This window comes from Amblyomma mixtum, chromosome 6, assembly GCF_055824585.1.
Source record: "Amblyomma mixtum isolate Tamu chromosome 6, ASM5582458v1, whole genome shotgun sequence".
NCBI lineage: Eukaryota > Metazoa > Arthropoda > Arachnida > Ixodida > Ixodidae > Amblyomma > Amblyomma mixtum.
The window spans coordinates 9409921-9431781 of NC_143017.1; the positions used below are offsets into that span (position 1 = coordinate 9409921).

The window sequence follows — 21861 nt, forward strand, 5'->3', positions numbered from 1 at the left end:
TTGATGCGCAGTATTATCACTAAGAGGCACCACTACGTAAATGTCAACATTGATATATCGCCCAATCTAGATGTAATCAGTAGCGTCCCGCAAGGGGCCAAACTATGTAAAATTTCATTTAATCTTGATATAAATGACTTGTTTGATATACCTGACTCCTCTCGTCTGGCCATGTATGGAGAGGATGCTAATGTATTTTTTGCGTCTGCTTCGCTTGCAAATTCAGAATGTACAGTTAAAAAATATTTGAAGAAACTTTGAGCATGGTTGCATACAAATAGGCTACATTTATCTGCAAATAAAACCAAATATATAATTTTAGTTAAAAGTTAATAAACTTCTGGAACACACATGTAGACCAGCTATGTTCAGAATTAAGTAAGGTTGTCGGCTGCCTTTGTATGGTTTATGGTTTATGGAGTTAACGTCCCAAAGGGTCTCGAGCTATGCGGGCCCGTAGCGAAGGGCTCCGAAAATTTCGACCACATGGGTCGTCGAAAAAAAGAAGCTGGGGTCATTTAACGTGCACTAACATCCCACAGTAAACGGGCCGCAAGAATTTGGCCTCCATGGAAATTTCTCCGCCGCGGCAGAGATCGAAACCGCGTCTTTCGGACCAGCAGTCGAGTGCCATAAACACTGGACCACCGCGGCGGCGGGGTTGGGACCCTTTGTAGGTTGACTAATTTGATACCTCTCTTGCTGAAGAAAGCATTGAACTACACTTTGTTTTATTCCCGAATAACATACTGCAGCGTAGTACGGGGCCCTACGAGTAAAAAAGAAATTTTGAAGCTCCCGAAATGCGCATGAATTGTGTGCATAGGTTGAAACGAGCAGGGTATAAGTGTTGAAAGACGTTATTACACTCGGAATGCCATTAACCTGGAGATTAAATAGGACAGGAGGCAAGATGGAACCCTGGGGAACGCCGTTATACAATTTTATGATTTTGCTTTGCACAGGTCTTAGTGCCACCACTTGCGATCGCGCGGATAGATAGCTTCTTAATAACATGAAAAACGTACCAAGAAACCGGTACGTAGACAGCTTTTCACAAAGAATATTATAATGCACGAAACTAAACATCTTTTTAACATGAAAAAATAGGCCATATGATACTTCGTTTTTATAAAAACCAAAATGAACAGAATCAGATAGCTTATCTAGTAAATGTGGTGGTACTACAACCGGCAACGAATCCGCATTGGTGCTGGCTAAGCACATTGTGCTTAAGCATAAATGCTGACATTACAAGCAAAAATGTTTCTGTGATATTTGTGACAAGCATGAACAATGGAAAGTGGGCGTTAATGGGAAATCTATTTTTTTTTCTGCGCTTGTAAAGTGATATGACAAGCGCTTGCTTCAAAGAATATGAAGACATTCTCAATTATATTATTCAGCATTAAGAGAATACTGAGACTCTTGAAATTGCTGTAAAGATAGCAAATAAGTACCTCATAAATTTAAGCAGTTTGTTGTGCTGTCGACTGCAGATTATGCTTTAATGGTCTGACTCTGATCTGCCCGTAAGTCTCCGATTTCTTGCTGCAGCGCGGCATTTCGATGACAGCGCTACTTTAGCTCTGATCGCTTCGTGGATGCCAGCAGCAAGCATTCACTGTTTCTTTTTTTGACAGGCATACTTCTCCTGCAAGATTCCTTAATTCCTTTAAAAACAAAAACGAACTTGTTTTACGCTGTATAATTATTATTGCTCGCCATAAAGGAAACCGAATCAAAACCACGCACTTTTTGGTCTAACGTTTTTCTTTCCAGAATGTTGATAGCACATTTGCTTTCATTGCCTTTCGGCGCAGCGGTATCCGTAGCAATGTGACGTGATATAAAATTATTATCTGCTACTCACTGTCAAATGACAGCTGCCATGACATTAGAAAGATCTAAAGATCGAACACTAATATGATCGATGCAGGTTTTAAAAAGCTTACTGTTTATGAACTCCTGTCTAGTAGGATCGAGAAGCACTGTCTCTATGTCGTGGTCAGCAAGTTGATTTAAATCATTTTCCGCAGAGATTCAATCTGGCTTTAATAAGTCAATATTTAGACCGTACACTATGCGCAGGTTAGGCAGAGTGAACTTGTTCCTACAGATGTCACGCAGCTCTTCGACAAAAGTAGACACGTTCTCGGATGGTGGACGGTATATCACAAGGGCGTAAGTGGAAAGGTTGCATGTGTAATTTGCATGTGTACATTACACAGCAAAGGTAAAAAAAATAGCAAAACAAGCTATACAGAGAATCTACATTGAATGATATAAATAAAACCGTTATTTCCAAAAGCTACTAAATCCAATATCTAATCTGATATCAGAGTTCATGAACAAACTAAATTTGCGCTACACATTGATCCAATATCTAAGCTCTGATATTAGAGTTAATAAGCACACTAAATCAGAGCCATGCAATCCTTTTACTTTTTTTTGAACTTTTCAAGCTGCTGAAGGGCACTGTGCACTTTTGGGTGGACTGAGGTTATCCTCCGGGACAACTGCCGGCTCCCTTCCTCTGGGTTCATGGCCACCAACTGCCTTAAAAGAAAAAAGACACATTTAGAAGCTAGATCATCCTGCTTAGATCATCCTGCTTAGCTGCCTCTGTTAGTACTGCCGTTAGGTTGAGTTTGATTCCTAACAGTCCAATGCTCTCTTAGCGCCATTTCTGTCGAAATAACGGTACATATTAACATCATTTACATGGTTATACTAGCTTTTCAAGCAAAACAAAGCAACAGAAAGCAATAAAAGCACAAAAAGAAGGGCATGCTCTGATGCCAAGAAAGAAAATGACTCCAGTATTAGTCAGGCAACAGTAACTTGTTCCAGACACTGCAGTTACTCAGTGCATTCTGATTTGGAATTCTTTATACAACTAATTTCTGTCCCGAGAGATATGCCTTGTGCATAAGCCACATCGCAGTTACTGCCATATGCCTCAGCTTCTAATTTTGGCAAAAAATTTTGAATTCTGAGACTTGCAAATGAAGAATCTGCAAAATTCTGGAGGAAGGCTCCCACACATACACGTACACAGCCTCACACACAGCAATGGCTCGCATGCCATCGCTTCCTGTCTTAATGCTTCGCGGCCCGTACAGCACAGTTCTGTGCATATTCAGTATTTTTTCGCTTCCCTACTACTCAAGGCTCTTTCAGTCCCTTCTCTTCTTTCTCAGTAGTTTGCACGGTTTTCATTCCGCGTTTCTGGTCATCAAAAAGTTCGCTTTCCCTCACAGCTCATGAGCCTGTCGTGTGAGCTCGCTGTGGGTATATCAAAGTAAGAAAAAAAATTGCGCTCTATTCATACCTTGGCTCCAATATAATGTGAGGTGCTTTCTGAAGCATACGATTTTGAAAAAAAAAACTCGTTCTACATTCATGCATATATGGTAGCGCTGCTTTTCGCAGGTGCCCGTACTGTAAATAACTCATACAAATATGTGAGAGTGTTTCTGCCAAGCCGCAGCACTTGTTGTGCTGGCTTGCATGAGCAGAAGAGTAGCAAACATATCAAGGCATGAGCAGAACTTTGTTCATTACCAGGTTGTACCCTTCCTAAAAATTCACATGAAAAACAATCACATTCCTATCGTTCTGTCATTGTGCTAGTTTCTACAGACACATTATCGCCCAAAAAGAGATAATGTGGCTGCTGGCACATCATTGCACAGAAATGCTAAAATCATAGGTTTTTGTGAACTAGGGATGTTAGACATGACTAGACAATACAGTCAAGCTCTGATTTTATTACTCAGCCAAATGATTGAAAGAGCTGAAGAAAATTATTAACCGAGCCATACTCACATAAAAGCTAGCCTTCAAGACTTCTATAAAGCCATGAAGAACAGCCCAAAAGAACAATACACAGTAAACAGACAGGTTGAGCGCACGTGTGTGCATGTCGTCCTTTAGCACAACTCTTCGTGGTTTTGGAGAATAGAAAGAGACTAGGATCCTTCACGGGGCTTACTTTGCAACTACAGCACATTCAATTGCAACTCATCTCTGGAGGAGGGCTCAAGGATATTTAGCATATGAAAATAAATATTCTTTACTAGCTGCCTTGTTAGAATGAAGCTTAATTAATCCTACCTACTATTTTCCTGGCCTTCCCTGAAGCAGCAGGGTTCACCAAGGATTTCTTGCATTTCATGCGTTCATATTTCTTATTTATTTGATACAACAGCACTTGGCACCCGAGAATTGCATAAAAACTGAAAGAAAAGAATGAAAACAATGGTTGCATGCACTATAAAACACAGCGGACTCCCGATTTCTCACACAAGCCATCCAACTCCTACAGCTTAACAAATGCTTGAGTCACATAGTTGAGCTAAGCAGTTGTGTCCTTTCTTTGTCCAAGTGCCACAGCGCTGTTTCACCGTAATGTTAGACCTACTCGCCCATCAGTTCGTATTATTAAGGTTGTCAAACCACGCACAAAATGCACATGCACATTTAATCGCAACAATGTCAGATGTTGTGGGAGAGATGCCAGGCTTATGGAGTTTACATGCAGCTTTTTCTCACGTCTCACTGAGTATAAGGCTACTGCAACAGTCAGAGAGATAGATATGGTAAAAATTTGCCGATACACAAGAGAAAAATTTATGTGCTTACCTCTGAATGAATTCCAATGTGGCTTGCACATCTTGACTGTATTTGATGTTGAGACAAAAGTATGCAGCAATAAGGATCTCCATGGCAGCCAGAAAGCTCAGGCCTTCAAAGAACCTCGCTCCATCGAGCGTCATAATGCATGTAAAATCAAAGACGCTTGTGCCTGAAAAGATCTCCCTTAGTGCCAAAAACTGAGTTCAGATTAGATGTTAACAATTGTGGAGCAATTTTTTTTTTAAATGTTACAGCTCGGAAGAATAATTTTTGGCATTATAATAAGAACATGAGGCGTGCAAATTTTTTGCACATAGCTAGTCATGTCAGCACAGCTCACAAAGAACATTGTCAGCACCTCTATATGTAGCATGCTAATGATAGATGCTCAAGCTATTTATAAAGCAATGGACAAGAGGAGATGAATGAATGGCAATGCATGTGATATTTTCTAAATATAACTCTGAAGTTAATTTTATAGCCCACAAACCACAAGTCTACATTTGCACTAGCAGGGTTCAAGCAGCGGATTATGCTGCCAGCTACCATCTCTAAGAAAAGACTGCGGCATGTGCATGGTAAATTTAGCTTGCTGGGCATGCCTCATCGAGCTGCATTGAGTCTGACTTAGAGGGTAGTTCAAGACCTCTTCTCCTGTTGTTATTCTAGTTCTTTGTTATTGACGAGGTTTCGTATTTTATAAATATGCTTTTTAGAAAGTTATACTAAAGCATCCAGAAAATCATAAAAATCTTACCAAGTACAACCACCGTTGGAGCGGGGGCAGGTTGCTATTAAGTTCAGCAACACAGGCGGATGCCTGTGGAGGTAAGAAGCCGTTATCATAAGCCGAGGTATAAGGGCACACGGGTAACAAGTGTGCTGAAGAATAGCAGGAATAATGAACATCTACCGAACTGCAGCTGCAGGACTACAAAAATGAAAGTTCACAGCCTTCTATATTTCGGTAAACCTTGAGGTAGTGCCCAGGAATTTTATTGAAACACTGACGGATGTTAATTGTACATTAATTCACTTTTTCTTTGCCACTGGCTACAACCTCTGTGAGCGACTGCCCCGGAGTGTGCAAGTTTTATCTGCGGTCATAAAGCAGAAGTTTTGGCAGTACTGAGAGGCTACTAACTGAGTATTCGTTTCCGCAATAATCTCACCTCAAAAACACGAAATAGGAGCTCTGTCATTTCCTTGAAGAAAATGCACAGCAATGGGAATACCCCACTCAGCAGTGCTTTCGGGCGGCCAATATCCTGTGCTGCCTTTTCTGTCATAAGGATCCATTGAAGTGCCTCGTCACCCTTCAGGCTGTGCCGCAGGAATGCGTACAAGACCTCCAGGTCTGCAATTTCTTGATTTACAAATAATCCTTCCAGCTGCGTGTCAGTTAGCCTGAAAAATTAGACATTTGGCTGTAAAGACTGCTTGACATCACAGCAAACACACATAACAATCAATGAAAGGTAATTTATGTGCCTGCGCAAGACTTTTTACCTTTTAAGAATAACGATCCACTGCTAACCAATTCATCAACACCTACAGAGTATGCCCTCTCAACTGTGCATCATACGTTACCGCGAAACTTTACTTTTTGCTCTGCCGTCTTAATGCGAAATTGATGGTCAAATACAATGTGTTTCAGGGAAGTCGCCACTAATTTTGAAAAATGAGCTTTCTGGGTTATGAAGACTGGTTCCGCAGCAGAATAACACCAGTGTAGGCAGACAACGCAAAAAGGTTAAATAAATTCGGCTCAAAAGCCGGCTAAATAATTTCTCATAATTAACTTTATAACTATGGCGTTTAGGCAACTGGTTTCGATTAAACATTTGTAGCCGGTCATTAATAATAGCCATATCAATTTCTAGAGTTTCGAGAACACGATTACCCTGATGCTATGGCCCAGCAAATTTTAGCTACATCGTGCCAAAATATAGGCATTTTTGAAATGCATGCAGGCAAAGCAATCCCTCCAGTGCACATAACTACTCAAAATAGCCAAACCTTTCCAGTTAAGGCGTCAAGGGTAATCTTGTTTTGAAAATTCTGAAAACTACAAACCGCTAATTGTAACTAGGCGCTAACTGTAACAGTTTTAGTCATCAGAAATTAGTTAAACGAACCTAACCTCGTTGAACTGCGGAAGTACGTGAGAGAACAGCAGTGACGCTTGCTGACAGCTGCAGTGACAGCGTTCCAGCCATGTCACAATCGCGTCAACGATGTGCAATGTCTAAAGGGGTTATTTACGATGTATAACGTCTAAAGAGGTTATTTTTGCACCAATACGTGCAGTTTTTGGCTGGTTGTGGCAGGAAACGTCAAATGCGTCAACTCGGACCGCCGTACCGGCTGCAGATTGCAAGCGCGTTAACCGCACAGGATGCTGGGAAGGTAAACGATCCGATCATGCGATGCACCTGCGCCCTCACGCCTGCTCTCGGCGAGCACGGAAGGTTTCAATGGGAGAGCACTCAGTTGCACTCTCGCGGTGCTACTGCTCTGCTCCTCACTGCTCGTTGGTTCTGCTCCAGTTCTGACAACAGAATGTGCCATGAGTTTCAAATTAAATAAAATTTCAAACCAATTTTTGAATTTTGCTTACTTTTTTGACAAGATAACATATATTCACTGGCCTGTATTTCATGGGCTTCATACTATTTAGGTGTTGTTGGAACTAAAACTTTGACATGGAACAAGGCACTAAAAGTGCCTTAATCAAATACATTGCTTACCCTTGCACATACTGCAGCAAGCATTGCTTTAACACACACTGAGTAACAGTTATTTTTCGTGAAACCTCAAACAGCATTTCAGTTTACTGACAATGCAGTTTTCAAGTAAGGTTGCATACATACCTTCTGAAATTTGCCGGGAAGTGCTGCTGCCTGAACAGCAAGGGCCACTCTTTCTGCACATCACAAGCTCGCTTGCCTTGGGTGTTGATAGTCACTTGAATTGCTGCGTAGGCACGCATCAAGAGTTCTCGATATTTACTTCGGTCAAGTGGGTTTGATGCTCTCAGATGTTGTAGAGTTCCATGCAATCGATAATGACCGAAAATCTTCTAGTGATGGCAGGGGGGAGGACGTTGAAGGCTCTTCTGTAAACAACATTCAAATGCAATCAAGCTTGGCAAAGGAGTTGAAAAGTGGTAACAACAATAGCACTTACAGCAGCTGAGAAAATTATGAGATGGCTTTCATTGCATAGCATTTACAGTCATTTAAACATGTGCCCCATATATTTAGGTTTATGGGGTTTGAACGTCCCAAATTGACTCAGGCTATGAGGGATGCCATAGTGAAGGGCTCCAGAAATTTCGACCACCAGAAGTTCTTATGAGGCACAAACATGGAGGCTAAAAATAAATGTTGAACTTAAGTTGAGAACAACATGCAATGACACTGCACAGTACACAGGCCTCTATAATTTCACCTCCATAAAAATTCAACCACCACAGCCGAGATCAAACCTTTCTTTCAGGGAAGCACTCAAGAGCCATATCCACTGAGCCACCACTGATTTTTGATCAAGTAACGTAGTCTTAAGCATGATGCATCATCATCATCAGCCTACCTACGCCCACTGCAGGACAAATGCCTCTCCCATGTCTCTCCAATTAACCCTGTCTTGTGCCATCTGCGGACACTTCATCCCTGCAAACTTCCTAATGTCATCCGCCCTCCTGACTAAGACGTCCCCTGCTATGCTTGCTCTTGTAGCGTTACCCTTAACAAACGCAAGTTATCTTGCCTTCCCAGTAGATGTCCTGTTCATGCTCATTATTTCTTTATTTAGATTAAAGTATCATTAACTAGCATTTATTCTATGATCCACTCTGCTTTATTTATGTCTCCTAACGTTTCAGCTATCGTTTCCATTCCATCGCTTGCTGCATTGCTCTCAATATAAGTTCAACCTTTATTGTTAGCGTCCGCGTTTCTTCCCCATAGGTGAGTAGAGATACAGCTGTTATATACTTGTACACTGCCATACCTGTACTTGTAGACTGCCATTCATCACCTAAGAGCACCTGCCAAATGCACTCCACCCCATTCTTAATCTCACAGTTATTTTACTCTCGTAATCCAGGTCTGCATTCATTACCTGTCTCATGTGGGTGTATTGCTTACAGCTCCAATCCTTGCCACAATTCTGCATATTAATTTTTATACCAACCATTCTGCTTTGCCTGTATAGGTCATTGATCATGCTCTGTAATTCAACCCCCGAGTTTACTTAGTAAAGCGATGCCATCAGCGAATCGCAAATTACTAACGTATTCTCCATTAGTCCTATACTAAGGTATTCTTAATCTGGATCTCTGAATACCATCTGTAAACATATGGTGAATGGTACCAGAGAGATCGTGTCACTCACTGCCTCAAACCCGTTCTAATGGTGTTCTGTCGCTTTCTCTGTGAAGGAATATGGTCGCTGTGCAACCGCTGTAGATTTTTTCAGTATGCTTATATGCCTCTCCTACACGCTGGTTCTCTGATGCCTGCATGACTGCTGAGGTTTTGACTGGGTCAAATGGCTTCTTGTTGAATAAATATAGGGGTTGGTTATATTTTACACTAATCTCTGTTTTCTGATTCATAGTGTTAATATGGTCCATTATAGAGCACCATTTACAAAAGCCAGCCTTGTCTTTTGTTTGACTTAGGTCTAAGATTGAAGTCAATACCTTACAAACAGATAGTAGGCTGATTGGTCTGCGATTCTTCAATTCCTTGATAGCCCCTTCCTTATGAAGTAAGGTGATATTAGTGTTCTTCCAAGATCTGATACACTAAAGGTTGCGAGGCACTGCATATACAAGATGAGCAGTTTAGCAAGGTGGCAGCAGGATGTAAAATTGGGCAAGTCTAAGCGTTTCACTTTGAACAAGATGGGTTACTCTGACCTATGCTTGCAAATTTAAACAAAAATGCTTTTAGCCAAGAGGGAGCATTACTATATGCATTTGTGCATTTTAACAGAACATAACCTTGAGAAATGTGTGTGTAGCCGAGTTCACCTTAATGTGGTGCAAATATAATTTTGAGCCATAATGCTTCCTTTTGGGGGCTTACTGTTCCAAATCTAGACTTTAACTATGAGGAACACTGTGGTGGAGAGCTTCACATCATTTCTGACCACCTAAGGAACTTCAATGTCTATTGGCATCGCCCAGTATATAGGTGGTTTTCTATTTTGCCCTTTTCAAATTTGACTGCTATGGCGAGGAATCAAACCTCTGACCTCATTCTCAGTAACAAAATGCTATAGCCACTGCATTGCCACGGCAAGTAATATATATTTTTACATTGGTAAACAAAACAAAAATGACTTTTGCATAGGACAGTGACGTGTGAAGAAAAAACTGCAAGATGGGGTTAGCAAAAACAATTTTATTAATTAAAAGCCATAAATCAATGTGAATATAAAAATAAACGACAATATACTGTGTTTCATGCATCAGGTGCAATGCTGTCAAAGCTAGTGCTCTTGTTTGCACTGCATGCAACTGCAATAAAAAAGTACTGCGTTCCTCGTGGACAGCAAAATAAATGCTTTGCCTGCAACCTTATTGCATGACGTATTTGTCATGAGCTCGGTCAAATGCGCTATTATTCCTGATAACATACGCTATAACTTTCTTCGTGGCTTTGAACACTTGGCCAGAAAACTAGCACGAATAACATGCCTCCCTATATTTTCTCATGCAGACTTGCACCTCATGTATGAAATGGAGGTTAGCAGCCACCCCAGAAGTGCACAGTGGTGGCAACATCAGTGCAGGTTTGAAGAAAAAAATATACTGTTCACACTGCAATCTTTGTGAGCCAACAGCTGCTGCTTATGAGCACTTCTTGTTGTGCGAGATGGTAGCTGTTCATTGTAAATATTGTCACCGACAAACACAGCCGAAAAGCGAGAAGCACAGCGTTTCCGAGGACGAAGCCCGCCGAACCGCCGAGCTCATGCAGAACGAAGACGACGCTCGGCCACGCGCTGGGAGCCAAGGTTCGGCCACCAGGTGGCGCCGACAGAGTGCCAGCAGTGTAGCATTGCCCCCCCCCCCCCTCTTTCAAGAGGCATCGACCCGATGCCGCATGGGCGGAAAAAAAATAATAAAGAGAAGGCTTAAAGTGAACGGCGCGAGTGTCGGCGTGAAAAGGGCTAACGGGAGTAATAAGGCTTCAGTCGCGGCACGTGGACCACTTCGGACGCCGGTTGTCGTGAGGACCGGACAGTTCCTTGAGGGAGCACCTCGTAGGTCACCGCGCTTAGACGGCGTAACACCGGATAGGGACCAAAGTAACGACGAAGAAGCTTCTCAGAGCGCCCGCGCAAGCGGATCGGGCTCCACACCCAGACTTGGTCAGCGGATGTGTAAATCACTTCCCTGCGGCGGAGGTTGTAACGCTCGGCGCCGCGTAGCTGTTGGTGCCGGATTCGCTGTCGAGCAACATGGCGAGCGGCTTCGGTGTCACGAGCAAATTGGTTCGCTACGAAAGAAGAGGGAGCAGGATCCGGAAGAAGCATGGCGTCCAGCATGGTCAATCCTTCGCGACCGTGCACCAAATGGAACGGAGTGAAGCGTGTCGTTTCGTGTAGAGCAGTGTTGTAAGCGAACGTGATGTAAGGCAGTATCCGGTCCCATTTCCCATGGTCACCGTCTACATACATCGAAATCATGTCGGCAATCGTCTTGTTAAGCCGCTCAGTCAGTCCGTTCGTTTGCGGATGGTAAGCTGTCCTTAGATGGCTGGTGCCACTGAGTCGAAGTACCTCGCTCGTAAGTGCCGACGTGAACGCGGTGCCCCTGTCAGTTAATACGACTGTAGGGGCTCCGGGACGAAGCACAATGTTGTGAAAGAAGAAATGTGCAGCTTCGGCTGCGGTACCACGGGGAAGGGCTTTGGTCTCACAGTAGTGGCTAAGATAGTCAGTGGCAACAGCAATATACCGGTTACCCATGGAAGATGCCGGAAATGGGCCGAGTAAATCCATGCCGACCTGTTGAAATGGGAGGCGCGGGGTATCGATCGGCTGCAGGAGCACGGCTATATTTAAAGGTGCCATAAAACACACACACACCCAAGAGAAGACAATGGGACGGAGTGCCACTCACAACTCACAACCACTCACACAGTTGTGAGTGGCGCTCCGTCCCATTGTCTTCCCTTGGGTGTGTGTTTTTGGCACCTTTAAATATTTTTAATGAACAGCTGCTGCAGCAAGGGCATGTGATTTGCTGCGTCCAACATAGTGGCAACAGAAATCAATAACATGTGAAGGATGTGGCTTCTCTACCTTTTGTAGCTGCTTTTGCTTTACTGTGTCTTATGTCAAGTAGGTGCAGTCATTTGAAAAACACTAATAACAACAGGCACACCAAAATAATATCGTGCTAGTACCAGTTTTGGTTGACAGAAGTTGCTCCAGCTCTTTTTGAGATCATGACTACACTAGCATTTCTAGTTACATTCGGCCTGCCTTCCAGTCATTTCTGCAGCACTTCCATTTCTTGGAAATGGAAAAGGATACAATTAAGTTTCCGATGACAATACATCGAACTGTAGTGTCCTTCCTTTTTTTTCACCTTTAAATCTTTTCTAACGAGAGACGTCTAGGTCCAGAGAAAAGTATCCTGACTTTAGCGCTATGTTATAATTTTAGTGGTTTTGCTTGCACTGTTTGTTCACACGTATAGTAATATACAAAAGAGTGTGGGTTGCAGATTCATGGAAAAAAATGCATTCCTGCATGGTCAGGCAAAGCATTCCAATAAAAAGTACAGATGCATGATGACACATGCGTGCTCCATTCGCTGGAATGAATATCTGACTTTCTAGCGAGCTAATGTAGAAAACATTTTTTAGGCCAATCTGCATACTGCAAACTTTTGTCCATGACTCTACGACCATCACATGGGAGCCCTGGTGCCACAATACAGTAGCAGGACTGTTAATCAAAACTCATGGATCACAAGCATGCAGCTTGTGTGCTTCAAGATTTATCAGTCACGAGAAGAGAATTATTAAAGCAGAACACTTTGTAGGCATAGTATGGTAAATAGTCAAGCCACTATAGTCACACTTAACAGATGCAGCTGAACACTTGACCCCATCGTTAGCCTAGACTGAACTTTATGCTCAGGCAAATAAATGCTTGCTTCAAGTCTTAAATTACTGACAGCAAGTCTAAATTCCTTCAGACTTGACATGCCTGTCCTTTGTCTACTTTAGGTTATAATAAGAATGCACATATGCACATTAGTCAGGTCAGACCCATAACTTTGCATCACTCTACTGATGTAGAAGGCCTGTCTGCTGTGCGATGCCAGTGCCTGCATGTTAAAGAATCCCAAATGGTTAAAATTAACTAGGAGCCCTGCACTATGGCATCTTCTTTAACCCATGTGCAGCTTCGGTATAACAAGCCATATCAGCCTGATGAATGTAAAGCACTGTGTCATAACACATTTAAATGTACACTCTATAAATGTTGTTGCCAGCCTCGTGCCAGTGGGCACGCGGACAGCACGGCAACGAACATGATTCTCAAGCTCCCGTTTACGCTGCTATAGGTTCTCCTCCCGTTCCTGAGTTTCGGTGCCAGTCAACCTACCAGCTTCATCTCCGGCCCTACACCTGCGGTGCGTCCTGTACAGCTCAAGGCCGATGCCCCACAGCTACCAGGCGACGGGTGAGTGGCCCCGGAAATTCTTGGCTGCTCCTTCTTCACGAGCCAAGCCGCATCGTCATCGACAGGCTCAGTTGCGCCGGATATAAGCCTTCGGCAACGCCCCACCCGCTTCAGTGGGCACGCGGACAGCACGGCAACGAACATGATTCTCAAGCTCCCGTTTACGCTGCTACAGGTTTTCCACCCGTTGCTGAGTTTCGGTGCCAGTCAACCTACCAGCTTCATCGACGGCTCTACACCTGCGGTGCGTCCTGTACAGCTCAAGGCCGATGCCCCACAGCTACCAGGCGACGGGCGAGTGGCCCCGGAAATTCTTGGCTGCTCCTTCTTCACGAGCCAAGCCGTATCGTCATCGACACGCTCAGCTGCACCGGATATAAGCCTTCGGCAACGCCCCACCCGCTTCAGTGGGCACGCGGACTGCACGGCAACGAACATGATTCTCAAGCTCCCGTTTACGCTGCTACAGGTTCTCCTCCCGTTCCTGAGTTTCGGTGCCAGTCAACCTACCAGCTTCATCGACGGCTCTACACCTGCGGTGCGTCCTGTACAGCTCAAGGCCGATGCCCCACAGCTACCAGGCGACGGGCGAGTGGCCCCGGAAATTCTTGGCTGCTCCTTCTTCACGAGCCAAGCCGTATCGTCATCGACACGCTCAGCTGCACCGGATATAAGCCTTCGGCAACGCCCCACCCGCTTCAATGGGCACGCGGACAGCACGGCAACGAACATGATTCTCAAGCTCCCCTTTACGCTGCTACAGGTTCTCCTCCCGTTCCTGACTTTCAGAGCCAGTCAACCTACCAGCTTCATCGACGGCCCTACACCTGCGGTGCGTCCTGTACAGCTCAAGGCCGATGCCCCACAGCTACCAGGCGACGGGCGAGTGGCCCCGGAAATTCTTTTCTGCTCCTTCTTCACGAGCCAAGCCGCATCGTCATCGACAGGCTCAGCTGCACTGGATATAAGCCTTCGGCAACGCCCCACCCGCTTCAGTGGGCACGCGGACAGCACGGCAACGAACATCATTCTCAAGCTCCCGTTTACGCTGCTACAGGTTCTCCTCCCGTTCCTTAGTTTCGGTGCCAGTCAACCTACCAGCTTCATCGACGGCCCTACACCTGCGGTGCGTCCTGTACAGCTCAAGGCCGATGCCCCACAGCTACCAGGCGACGGGCGAGTGGCCCCAGAAATTCTTGGCTGCTCCTTCTTCACGAGCCAAGCCGCATCGTCATCGACAGGCTCAGCTGCACCAGATATAAGCCTTCGGCAACGCCCCACCCGCTTCAGTGGGCACGCGGACAGCACGGCAACGAACATGATTCTCAAGCTCTCGTTTACGCTGCTACAGGTTCTCCTCCCGTTCCTGAGTTTCGGTGCCAGTCAACCTACCAGCTTCATCGACGGCCCTACACCTGCGGTGCGTCCTGTACAGCTCAAGGCCGATGCCCCACAGCTACCAGGCGACGGGCGAGTGGCCCCGAAAATTCTTGGCTGCTCCTTCTTCACGAACCAAGCCGCATCGTCATCGACAGGCTCAGCTGCACTGGATATAAGCCTTCGGCAACGCCCCACCCGCTTCAGTGGGCACGCGGACAGCACGGCAACGAACATGATTCTCAAGCTCCCGTTTACGCTGCTACAGGTGTGTAACTGTGTTTCTTTACATGCAAATAAGAGCGACAATCGTTGCCTACTGCTGTTCCCGTGCCCACGGGTTTACTTCGATATTATGTCTGAGTGCCTCAACAATTGCCTTTTGCTACTGAGGTCTCGGGATGTTGAATTGAACCCCGGCCCCACTACGCGCCGATAAAACTGTCAAACCCGGAAATCTTCCGCCTGCGGCAGAATTTTCCGCGGCTAACACAGCTGAAGAAGATTCAAGTAATGGCGAAATCTTGCGCATCCTTCACGATTTACAGGCCCAGTCAGTTGCAGCCGCTACCAGCAATCAGGAATTGAAAAAGGGTATCGATGAAGTCCGCCAAGGTCAGCAGAAAATTGAACTTGTTCTTGAGAATTTAGGCTGCAGGCTTGCTGACGTTGAGCGTAAAGTCGAAACTATAGACACGTTTGAAGAAGAAATTGAATGCACTATCGATAAGCTACAGAAACAAAATGAGCGCTTACAAACACGCCTGGTTGAACTCGAGGATAGGAGCCGGCGAGATAACTTGCTACTCCACAGTATCCCAGACGGCCAAGAAACGTGGGCACAGACGGAAACGCAAATGATAAATTTGTTATCCACATGTCTCGTCGGCGAGATATCTGCAGCTGATGTTGAACGTGCGCACAGGATAGGACAACAGCAACCGTCGAAGAATCGTCCCGTTATTGTTAAATTCAAAAGCTTTAAAACAAAAGAAAAAGTAATGCAAAATAAATCTAAACTTAAAGTGACGTTAGTGTAACTGAGGACTTCTCACCGGATACACGCCATGCCAGAAAGAAACTAACTGAATTTGCCAAATCCCAACCACACACTTCTCCCTTCCAGATTAAATATAATAAGTTAATCATGAACAACAGATGTTACATGTACAGTTCCGTCACTGACAGGACATTTGAGGTAACACACGCTGGCTCCAAAGCCCCAGTCGCAGACCATTTGCACAATACCCACACATCTGAGCCAGCCACTCCTGTAGAAGAAACCGCGTTACCATCTAATTAACAATCACAGAGGGGCTGTGACTATAAGTCTTCCCAAGAACATGTATCTGTCTTATTCACGAACTTAAGAAGTGTAGTCAAAAAGCGTACAGAACTGTCATCTGCTGTAGATTCATGCTCCGCTGATATTATTGTACTAACCGAAACATGGCTACATAGGAACATTCACGATTGTGAAATTCTTGATTCACCTAAACAGTTACAATTCTATCGATGCGACAGAGATGCGAGGCAAGGCGGTGGTGTCCTTGTAGCTGTTAGCAAACACCTGGAATCATTCGCCCTTAACATTGCAACCGACCTGGAAATTATATGGGTATCTGTCAAACTAACCCACCGCCAAGTCATACTAGGTGCTTGTTATCGCGCTCCTAATGCATCATCTACATTTATCTCCGATCTTCATGACGCCGTTAATTTCGTAACGACACGTTACCCGTCAGCACGTGTGTTCTTACTCGGAGACTTTAATTTTCCTGGAATTGATTGGTCCTGCTCTGTTAATCCTATAAATTCAGATTCTTCTACTTACCAAGAATTTAAGTAGAAGTCGAAGAATTTAAGTTGAAAAAAAAAATTTAGAGATTTATGTTCGTGCTTTAACCTGACACAAATTGTCACTGAAACTACACGAATAACTGACACTACCGCAAACATAATAGATTTAATTCTCTGTTCTAGCCCTGAACTGTGGTCACAAATATCATACTTGCCAGGACTAAGCGATCATCGCATATTGAATTTTTCTATCGCCATACCTAAACAGAAGACACCAAGGAAGACTAAAACTTTGCGCAACTATCACGTGCTGATTTTAACAAAATCAACAGTGAGCTTGGCTGCTTTCTCACAGCGCTTTTAGAAGATTATGATTCGCGCCCCGTTGAAACTAACTGGTCATTGTACAAGCGTAAGATCAGTACTCTCACTAACCGCTTTATACCAACCCGGACCATCTTGTATAATTCAAAAGCCCCTTGGTATAACACCTACATTAGGCGCCTATCTAATCGAAAAAAACGCTTGTACCGTCTGGCAAAAACAGTGCATAGTCAGTTTCGCTGGTCATTATATCGCTCTGCAAATGAAGCCTATATTTTAGCTTTCAAAAACGCTAAGAAATTGTTCCTTATTAAGACTTTACCCCATATGTTGTTAGAAAATCCTAGAAAATTTTGGAAAGTTATTAATCCTTCTGACACAACTAGGATTGTTCTAACAGACTCCAATTATGAAGTTGTTTCTGAGAATGAATGTTCAACAGTGTTAAATAATGTATTCTCCAGTCACTTTACAAAAGACTGGACCACTGACTCACCAGAATTTAGCCCCCATAATTACTTACCAATGTTTCCTGTTATAGTAAATCCGGAGGGAATCTCTAGAATTATTGACAACTTGAAATCCTTTTCAGCCGCCGGCACTGACGGAATTGACGCAAAGTTTTTAAAAAGCACTAAAATATATTCATCGATTATTCTGACTAAAATATTCCAGCAATCCTTAGATTATGGTACGATGCCGGAGGACTGGAAGACAGGGAAGGAGGTTCCAGCACATAAATCTGGAAATAAGCACTCGCCTCATAACTCGCCCTATTTCAATCACTAGCATCCCCTGTAAGATATTCGAACATGTTCTTTTTTCACAAATAGTAAATTTCTTAGAATCAAACTCATTTTTTCATCCCGCACAACATGGTTTTCGCAAGTCATACTCATGCGAGACGCAACTTCTTTTATTTACTCATAGGTTACATACAATTCTTGATCATCTCTCTATCGCTGACTGCATCTTTTTAGACTTCGCCAAGGCATTTGATAAGGTGTGTCATCGGCTTTTACTGCTAAAATTGCGCATGATTGGGCTCGATACTAACGTACTAAGGTGGCTAGAGTGTTTTCTAACCGGCCGACAACAATTTGTAACTGCCAATGGCGTTAACTCGTGTCCACATCCCGTTTTTTCCGGCGTTCCCCAAGGAACCGTTCTCGGGCCTTTGCTTTTCTTAATCTTCATTAACGATCTACCTAACTGCCTTACCTCATCCATTCACCTATTTGCAGATGACTGTGTTCTTTATCGCGAAACAATAACCGAAGACGACATACAGGCAATTCAAGCTGATATTAACAACATTTCCTCTTGGTGCGAGACATGGAAAATTACGCTTAACGTAGAGAAATGTAAATTCATGCGCATATCTCGAACAACTTGCGACTTACCCACGTATCACCTCAACAATATTGCTCTTGAATCTGTCACGACATACAAATATCTGGGCATTCATATCACTTCTAACTTCAGCTGGAAAACTTATGTCGAATTCATCATTCGCAAAGCTAATCGCTTGCTAGGGTACTTAAAACGCAACTTTCATGCAGCGCCTACTGACACTAAGCTTCTATTCTATAAAACACTTGTTCGTTCAAAACTCGAGTATGGATCGTCAATTTGGGACCCAGGTATTAAAATCTTGATTAACCGGATCGAAATGATCCAAAACAATGCAGCTCGCTTCATCTTTTCTAACTATAATCGCACATCCAGCATATCTACGATGAAATCCAACCTAAACCTCTTATCACTGGCATCCCGGCGTAATCTTGCAAGGCTATCTATGTTTCATAAGATCTTTCACCATAATATTCTGCATGATCAATTATTGATTCCACCTTCATATGTATTGCGAGACGGGAGACAGAGCGCAGGATGGAGCGACCTTTAATGGCACCCGCAAATATGGCGACCAACCCGTCGAAGAAGAAGATGAGCGATGATGATGGATATGTACAGATGAAGACGAAGGTCGCATGTTGTGCTTACACTTTCTCCCCTCGCGTACGAAAGCGACCGGCCCGGGCGCAGGTTATAGCACAGTAGGGCGACGGGCGAAGGGTTTTAGGCGGGAAACATGAACAATCTCGGCGCCTCGGCAACGACGATCATTAACAGGACACACAGCGGGGCTCGGGGACACAGAGACCGGAGTTTGCTGGACGGGCTGTGGATGGGACGGGTAAACAGCAGCAGGAGGCGTCGCAGCAACCTGGGCATAGGTACGTCCGAAACGCGGTACAGGTGGTTCCGCAGCCAAGGGACGAGTGACCGAAGCGAGCTCGTCTTTGATGAGATTACGCAAAGGCGAGGACGGCGGGGCTGGGGGCGGGTGGGAGTCGACTGGCGGTAAGGTGGAGCCGGGCAGTTCCTCCCGGATAATGAAGCGAATGAGGGAGCGTAAGTCCACGTCGGGTGAAAGTGAGGTGTCGCAGGTGTCTTTTAAGCGAAATGTCTGAAGGTCGTGAAGACGATGGCAAGTTGTTAGGATGTCTTGGACTTACGTTGGATTCTGAGCAGCAAGCGTATTGAAAGCAAGTGATCCAAGCCCTTTAAGAAGATGACGTACCCGATCGTACTCTGACATAGCGCTGTTGACACGTCGGCACAGGGCAAGCACGTATTCAATGTAGGATGTGTAGGACTCACCGGGTAGCTGAACGCGCGTATCTAGCTTTTTTTTTGTAGACAGCGGGGCTTGCACCAGATGTGCCAAAAATCTGTCGTATCTGTGCCGAGAAGTGAGCCCAGTCCGGGATGGCATCTTCGTGGTTGACGAACCAAGTCTTGGCCACGGCAGTGAGGTAAAGGACACGTTTACGAGTTTCATCGCTGAGTCCCAACGTATATAGGCACTGACCTGGTTATATTGGTCGAGCCAGTCCTCGACATCGTCCCCATGAAGACCAGCAAAAATAGGAGGCTCGCGCTGGAGTGTGGTGATGGTCCAAGTGGGGTGTCCAGAAGATTGGGAAGGACTGGGTTGGGTCGTCATTGCTGGCTCCAGACGGTTAGAATCGAGATGAAGAAGAACGGGGGGCCCATCGGGAGTACGAGTGGTGTCGTCGCTGACGGTATCCATCGGTGCTGATGGTACGAGCAGGTGGCGACCGGAACGTAGCTGCAGTCTGGCGGCGCAGAGGACGCAGGGATCGAGAGCTCACTCCACCACTTGTGAGATGGGAGACAGAGCGCAGGATGGAGCGACCTTTAATGGCACCCGCAAATATGGTGAGCAACCCGTTGAAGAAGAAGATGAGCGATGATGATGGATATGTACAGATGAAGACGAAGGTCGCATGTTGTGCTTACAGTATCATCACGTTTAGACCACATTCACAAAGTTGGCACATCTATATGCAACACTGAAACATTTTCTGATTCATTCCTTCCCCGCACATCAGTAGACTGGAATCGCCTTCCCTCCTGTGTTGCAATGATCACCCAACCTTCATTATTTCAGTCAGCCATACGCAATATGTAGCTACTAGCAAGTATTGTACTGTATAACAGAGCACCTTCCTAGTTTATTTCATTTGTATTTTTGCGGTTTTTTGAGTACTGACATGTGATATTACAATCAGAAACTGTCTCTTATGTTGTAATCATTCATCTTGTTGTATACCCGCACACTTAACACTGTTCTAGTTATATTTCAGACATTCACGTTATTTGTTACTTATATTGTGAAATTTTTGCTGTGTTCGTATATATCGTTGTAATAACCCACTCCCCTCTCTAATGTTCCCACCCTGAGGGTATCAATAAATAAATAAATAAATAAATAAATAAATAAATAAATCTACGGCATCCTCCGAGTATGAGGGTTTGAAATTTATATTGGCCACAAGATAGGTGGTGCATCTCCTTATGAATCGCGACGGAGTGTTCCATGCATTTTGGTGAGCATGTATCACGCATACCAATAGCCTAAAGAATCAACAACGGATTTAATGTACTGAAAGCATCGTACTGAAAGCATCGTACCTGCACTGGAAGCATCTGCAGTGGAAAAACTGGAGCCAAGTACGAATGTGCAGCCCAAACTGCCACCAAAGTTCTCTTGCATGAACTTAAAGCATTCCTCATCAACCTCTGTGCCGTCTTCAAGAAATACCTAGGGCAGAGAAGACATTCTAGAATGTGAATTTTTAAAGCACAGACCATTATAGTCTAGCAAGCTGTTTAAACAATCACCTCGAGGCTCCAGGGAAGATGTAGGTCTTAAAAATGAAAATGTTTAATACAATAACGTAATGAAATTAGATGTGGATATGTATTACTTCCTTCTCTTTTCAAAAATACAATTAGTTTCAGTATATATCAATCACTACTCATACCATGGAAAAATAACTGAAGTCTAACTAGGTAATGTTTTTACCTAGTTATTCAACAGTTTCCAATTTCCCTCAACAGTTCTTGGTTCCGACTAGAATGCAGCTGTAGACAAATACCTGCCATGCGGAGCTATTCTATATATATTGTTATTGAGTACAACATCGCATGAAAATGATCAATTTTGTCAAAGCACCATAATTACGATACCTTATTAGATGACAGTATTGTTCACGAATTTGATATGTTCGACCAAGCTACAAAAAATAACATAGCTCCATGGTTCAGTAATTTCTGAACTCAACAATATAAGTTTAATTGCAATTGCCCAATAAAAATTAATTAAAACTTCTGCTTGGGTAGTGGCAAAAAACTTGAATTGGAGAAAACAGCATTTGAGATGTGCACATGCCAACCATCTGAGTCCTCAGAAAATGGCGCAATGCATTCCGGGAGAACTTCATGAAAGTGAGTAATACCCAGATTAGGGAAGAGCACCAATTTTCAAACAAGAGCAAAATGGTGGCCACAGGATATGTGGTTTTACTTCAGTTTGCTCCGAAATCACCATTTCAGTGTTTTGGAGGCATCAAATATATCATTTTTAGTTTGGTAGCTGGAGGCCAAATTATCATGACAACACAGCGCAGA

General features: G+C 44.1%; 1 pseudogene; it reads right to left on the minus strand.

Moving 5' to 3' along the window:
• Positions 1-2417: 2417 nt before the first annotated feature.
• On the minus strand, positions 2418-20987 carry LOC149338189 (uncharacterized; annotated as a pseudogene).
• Between the last annotated feature and the right edge of the window lie 874 nt (positions 20988-21861).